Source organism: Lygodium microphyllum, chromosome 28, assembly GCF_053477565.2.
Source record: "Lygodium microphyllum isolate KBCC chromosome 28, Lygodium_microphyllum_v1.1.10, whole genome shotgun sequence".
Lineage (NCBI taxonomy): Eukaryota > Viridiplantae > Streptophyta > Polypodiopsida > Schizaeales > Lygodiaceae > Lygodium > Lygodium microphyllum.
In genome coordinates, this window is record NC_141162.1 from 84421275 (window position 1) to 84428318 (window position 7044).

At 38.7% G+C, this 7044-nt stretch overlaps 1 long non-coding RNA gene across 2 annotated transcripts; it reads right to left on the minus strand.

Moving 5' to 3' along the window:
* Positions 1–4926: 4926 nt before the first annotated feature.
* LOC148011698 (uncharacterized) lies at positions 4927–6105 on the minus strand. 2 transcript variants are annotated; one of them, XR_015689260.1, is made up of 3 exons: positions 5887–6105; positions 5714–5801; positions 4927–5029 (listed from the first exon to the last, which is right to left on the minus strand). It is a non-coding gene; the product is annotated as an uncharacterized LOC148011698 (long non-coding RNA). The 2 variants fall into 2 exon arrangements; XR_015689259.1 differs by having other exon boundaries at positions 4928–5022; positions 5887–6094.
* Positions 6106–7044: the final 939 nt, after the last annotated feature.

Below are 7044 nucleotides of genomic sequence, written 5' to 3' on the forward strand. Positions count from 1 at the left end.
ACACTTGTCAATAACCTCGTTTTTAGGGCATCCTATCATTTGCAGCCCTAGAATCTGCTCAACATCAAGTTGCCCTGCTATCCTAGAGCTTCAGCACCTATCCCTTACTCACAACTAAGTTATCCTTCAGATTTGCCCCCAAACAACCCAAAATGGGTGGAAAACAACCCAACATGGAAGATACACTTTCATGCAACCCAAAACTAATCCAAACTTGGCATTGATCAATCGGGAGGGTGGGACTAGGTCTAAATATGAGGTGATTCCTTTCCACTCCCTGTTTCCTTCAAGGAAGGAGGTGACTCATCAACACATGAGTGGGATATGTGCTTATAAGCAACAAGGGAGGGGGGTAGAGTGTGCTAGGGGAGATTCCCCACATGACCATATCAGAGGATAGAGTATGATTCTTTTGAACTATGATGCATAACTACCATGGCCTTTTTCAAAAATACTTTAGCAATAGAGAAGTGATACATGCTATGTATCATGCAGATCTAACCTATGACAAAGAGGATACATGCAATGCATTCAAATATGTCCTCTGATGTCCCAAGCATTTTTCAGTTGTTACTTACAAGTTCTTTAATAGCACTACAAACCCTCCCAAGGTCACAAAAGAGACAGTGTAAAAGAGGCTACAGATACCATTAATCTTCCACTCAATAGAGAACTCAACAACTTCTAAGAAGCATAGGCCTGAACAATACTGGAATAGAGGTCCTGACCTTTGAAAAGTTCTCAATATCCCAAACAAAGAAACTATAATCAACATATACAACAACTGGAAGAACCAAAATATTTGATGTAAAAATAGTGATTGAAGAGAAACCTGACTAATGTATTATAAAAAATGAAGCACTATACACCTAACAGCTTTAAGTTTCTTCTCAATGTAAGGACTCACTAATGCTATCTCAAAATAAAACTTACCAAGCTTGTGCGATGTTGCAAATTGACAAGCAACAGCATCAGGATATGAGATCCCATTTACATTATGTGTGGCAAGGTAGGACTCAGGAGCATGTGTGTGCATCTGTCAAGTCATGGAATCCAAATGGCGCTGGTCAAGGAAAAGTTGCAGTAAATGCAAGAGACTCAAGCATGAAAATTTGCACAATACCATCACTGCATGCAAAAGAAATGTGCAAATTTGAAATGGCTAAACCATGGCCTTGTCGAACCTGCAACAAGTAGCTGAAACTGTTGTTTATGTTTGCAGATAGGCAACCACAGAGAGATCCTTGCTTGCATATCAGAGGATACCTTACGATTAACCCAATTTTTCAATGCAAGTTCACAATGTAAAAGGCATACTATTCCTGTTGAACATCATATGTGTCAACCACAATCCTCAATTCACTAATTATACTAAATTAGTAGCAGAATTGAGAAAAGTGCCAAATAGAAAAAGTTGGTTAAAGCCTACTTGGGCATGCCTGTGTAGGTCAAGGCATAAACCGGTTGGACATCTCCATCTCGTGAATCTTCTCAAGATGTTACTACTGCAAAAGAATTTTCACACAGACTACCAAGATGAACATTTCCCCCATCTAGGACAAGACCTGAGCCTATTCCAGATCATTGATGTCCTGCATTTGACCTGATAGTCCAATGTTTCAAGTGATTAGCACCTGCTGTAACAAAAAAACTTCCATCTGAAGCAACATGAATCCCACTTTTTGGCATGGATATAGTTGTTGCTCTGACTTTGGCTATCAATGCTGCAGACTTGAAATCCCAGAGGCAAACTAAACCATCATATGGAAATCCAGCTGAAGCAAGATGTTTTCTTGGGCACCAAAGGCATCATAAAAATTCAGCTGGAGTTTCCATATTTATTCATATTAACGTATATGTTGATGTCAATATTTCAAAAACATGTTGCACTACAAACTTTGGCCTCCCATATTGATTCAAAAGAACAAAAACTTAAATCTTCTAATTCACCCTCATCATTTTCTAGAATGGTCTCTGCAACCTTGGCCTGTTTAGTTGCCCTTTTGAGTCAGAACTACAGCACTTCCACATCATCTTAGTCAGAAGATTAGGAAGCCTCCAAACAAATATGCAACTCTCTCCATTGAACTCTTTGAAAACCATAAATTAGCATCACCAAGTGAAAAAGTTATAGTAAAGAAGCCAAGGTCAGCATATATACAACTCTAAAGGCCACCTTAAACTTATCAATATTAGCGGCTTGCAATCAGGCGTGAAAGCTATCCCTGTTATTACTTCAGCATGACCTTGCCCCAGGGATAAAATGCTTCCATCTGATATGTCATACATGTGCATGCTCTTATAAGAATGTGATCAAACTACTTATGACCCACTAGGATCAATGCGAACCTACCACAGAAAGGGGCAAAAGACATCGGAAACTATGATGACAAATATTGTACACAAACCCAATGTCTTAAAGATCAAAAGTAGCAAATCTACAGACAGAAAAAGTGGGATATAAAGAGATGTGGCTTTGCCAATTATCTTCAAGTGGTCAACCTTAAGAAGAACAAGGTTCAATCCTTATTATATTGAGCTTTCTTATTTGAAGAGAGTAGAAATCCTTGTAAAAACAACATCAATTTGATCTTATGCACCATTTGTAAAACATTAAAACACACATACCTTTTTTGCCCTGTTCTTTACACCATCTGACAGTAAATTGAGCAGGTGAAAACAAGGAATTCATTGTTCATACTTTTATGGGCTCACCAACTTCTCCTTCTAGTTTGAAGCATCTTACAGACTTCCCACTAGCAAGATTGAGCATATTCAGCTTCTTATCCTGAAACCATACAAGACAAATAACTTAACATATTAGCCAATCATGTTTCAATATAAAACTTATGGTAACCTTCCATGAAAAGAACTTCCAACCTGTCCAACAGTTACTGCTATCTTGTTGTATGGATCAATATCCATATCATAAACTATGCCACGAGAAGCCATTTCTTGATAATAATGTGTACTCTTGATGCCCATTGTTGTTGCCTCTATGTTACAAAACACCACTGATCTATAGGTAAGTGGTTTTACAGTTGAGCCAAAACAAAATAGACTTGAGAATCTAAAAATTCAAAGTAAAAACCATGACTTTAGGAGGAAGCCATACTTGTCCGCACTAGGGCTCAGCAAATTGAAACCACCACAAGCAAATTTGGCTGCGCTGATTGAGGCTGAATGATCATCTCATGTCTCGATGACATCAAAGTTCCTAAATTCAAAAATCAAGCGTGCTCAAAGAAGTACTCTATAAGACAAACTCTTCAATAGCATAAGACAGAAAATATATCTACCTCCAAAACATGAACTTTGAAAGTGAATTAAATGACCACCATGTTAACAAAGGAATGATAGACTATGAATGTACAAGTCACAATAGCTGCAAACATCATATATATGTACAAAACAGTCTCTACCACCAAATTCCAAAAGGGGAATTTGAATGGCATTAATGTTAGCACCCATGAGGGCCACAACTCCAAAGCTCAGAGTAAGAATCCCTGCATCATGGGCTTCATGCCAAGTATTACCACAAGTTCCAGTACAATATCACCAACCACCTGTCAAATAATGTTTTTAAGTAGTGTCTTCGTAGCACCTTTAAGTCTAACTATGATGCTTACTGAAAAAATAAACACATTTGATCAACCATTGTTTACCTTGAAGTTTACAATCTAAACGGACTATAGATCATATACATGAAGATTGCTATTCCAATCACCAGTGGTTCTAGAGTGCATCGAAGAAGCTTACAAGTCTTCGCCTGATGCTTCTTGCCAAGAGGTCAGAAACTCTCGAGGGAGGGTTTGTCTGTAAGGTCGGTATCTCTAGAGAAACTCCGGAGGGAGGGTTTGTCTGTAAGGTCTTTTGGGCAGCCAATAATTAGGTAACTTCAGGAAGCACTAAGAAGAGCGCAAGTGAAGTGACTATTCGATGAACAATAAATTCTCCAAGCCTACCTTCACCCTCTTGCTGACTAGATGCAGAGAAAGAGACCTCCTAAACCTTATCCGAAGGCCTCAAAAGGTGAGAAAATCTTAAAAATCTTGGAAGTAAACTAACTTGTATTAGTTAACTATGGTTTGGTTGTATAACCTAGTCATCGTATTAGTAGTGTGTGAGACTGTGAAGATAGAAGAATTGTTGGAGAATAATGGAAGAGGATGAGCGCATCTAGCTCCATCTCTATTTGCTCCGTCTCTATTCCCTTCTTGCTTACAGTTTCTTCATGGTATTAGAGCCTGATATGCTCTGTGACATTTGTCAAGTAAAAATATTATAGATGTATTGCTGAAGAAGCATGTATTGCTGAAGTCATTATAGGTCATCTCTGGTTTTGATCCTTCATGCTGATAGTCAATAGAAGAGTATGATCTAGTCTCCACCAAACGGTCTTGTTCTTGGGCATGATAGCACCATTGTTTTGTGCATCAATGATGCTATCACATAATTTGAGGTTGTGTTTATCTCATCTGATGAAGACCAAAAGAAAAATGAAAATAATTTTAAAGGAGCATAGAACTAAAAACTAATTAAGCAACATGTGTGTCTTGATTGTTTTATCCCATAAATCTCCAATATGTTGCAAAGTAATAAATGTTTGTCTACCCTCTTCTCTAAATTTCAACATGGGTGGCCGATAGATATCATCATATGATGGTATGCGTATCACTCCTATTGATACTCAAGTGATCAAATATCATTAGTTAGTATAACCATTTCTTGTACATGACAGCCCAGTACCAACAATGTTGAGGTACAGGTGTTTTAAAGCAGCAGCTTTGTTGTATTTGGCATCCCCATTCCATGCCAACATAACCAAACTTTTGTCATAGCCCCACCCAGTAAGAGCGCCCATTTGGGTTGTGAATGGGTGAAACATCCTTAAGAACACGAGATTAGGTTATACGAAATATTTTTTCCTTGCTTGGGCCAACACACCTCCAAAAATGTACCTCCATCAAGGACCCAGCTGGGACATACATAGGCTTTTGAAGTGGGAAAAATATTGCAAACCTTCACACTGCAAAAAGATTTTTAATCAAAACAAGTGTATTGGACCAACAACTTACCTCCCAAAGAAAAGCACCAATTCACATATACTGCAAGTTGTCTTATGGAGGCCATAGAAGTTCCCCCATCTTGGTTTCGCATCATTTGATCACAGATTCACCACATTGAAGCTGCTCAAGAATACTCAATGGCTAGTTTGACTATTCTAAGAATATTGATAGCTAGTGTATTGTCACAAATCACCATCAATGACATCTACAGGACTTGCAAGTGTTCGTTCACTTGGTGTGAAAAGACAAAACCAAAAAAGAGAACCCATAACATAGCAGTTCTGATAATTATCCTGTGTAAATGCACGCGAGGATGTGGTGTAAACAGAGTGCACTACAGTGTACATGATAACTGCATGTGCAGGTGGGCATCTGTGGGTAGGTGCGAGTGTGGCAGCAACGGTAAAAGCACAGTACCAAGATACCTCCCACCTCTACCAGCCACTTTAAAACCACACTGGATCCAATTTTTCCTACTCCAAAAGCCTGTTTACTAGTCGAGGCAACATCTTCTATATGCAACGATGTAATGCACAAAAGATACAACTTAACTAGCAGAGAAGTGAAGCTACTTGGTGGAAGAAAGAAATTTTGGATGGAATAATATGTCAAAAAGCATAGACATTTTAGCATCAGGACTTTACCAGCTGAACATGTCTGGTGTTGCACTTGAAGGTTCAATGCCCAAGTGAATATCCTTATATAATGTCGAGTCAAAGTATCCAGCAAAGCCTTTTAGAAAATGCCCACAAAACGATTCATTATTATCAGAACAACTGATGAAACACAACTCAGAATTTCTGACAAGCTCACTTACCATGGACTAGGACAGAGCCAGTGTCTGGTGCAAACTCAAATGCCAGCTTCTTATAGCGTCTGTTATCATTATGTGTAGAGAAGTTTGGATGATTAAAAGTAAAGACCTGTTGGTGACAATCAAGTCAAATATCAGGAGAGCATGGAGCTATAACACACCATTAGCGAGACACATTTCCATGACATGGCTGAAAGTACGAAAACACACAGGCTGTGGAGTAGCCAATCTTGCCACACTGTGCAGCTTCACAACGTATGCAGTTTCAAAATGTGTGAGATCATTGTAAGATTTGACCTGCAAACCCCCCCACACCCCACCAAAAAAAAAGAGATAAAAGAATATCCATAAACTTGTACAATAAGCAAATACAAAGCACTAAAAATACTGAATCAGAATCCACAATATCATACATCTCTATATAGCTTGGATGCAGTGATGGGGGCAACAAAACTTGTGTACCTGTCAAAAAGAGTCATCAAAATCTTATCAATTCATGATGCATTGACAAGCTAGAGTTCCATGAAGCAAAAGAAGAAAACCTTCAATGTTTTACTTCAATAACTACCAGTACACACAAACAAGGTCCTCTAAAACATGAAAGGCCTCAATGTTCACACCACAGTTCTTGTGGAAGTACACCACTGATAGATTTTGCCTATGCATCATGTCTGCTCTTTCAACACAAGAAATTTAGGTTATAATGCACAATCCGTTCCTAAAAGGTCTGTGATATGAAGTCTCAAATAATGCTGCAATTCCTACAAAGGTATTCAGGCCATTTCATATGACCACTCTGCAAGTTCTTAGAAAACAATCCAAGCCATTGCTAAAGGTCGGACTGGAGTTCTCAAAAGGACATCCCATGTCCTTGTCATAAAGAAATGTGCAGATATTAGGAGTTCTGTCCACATTTCTGTATCCAACCTGTCAGCTCAGACTCAAAAGAAGGTGTAGCATGTTACATACCTTGCAAGGATCCTTACAGACTCAAAAGAAGGTGTGGCATCTTACATACTTACACTTTATGAGTACGAAAGAAAGAGAGTCCACACATCACAAGGACTATTGGGTGGAGCAAGGGCCCCTCTTAGCTTTTTGGGCTTTACAATACATTGAGGAACTGATGGATACGTGGGTAGGCTCAAGTTCAGTGTAAAT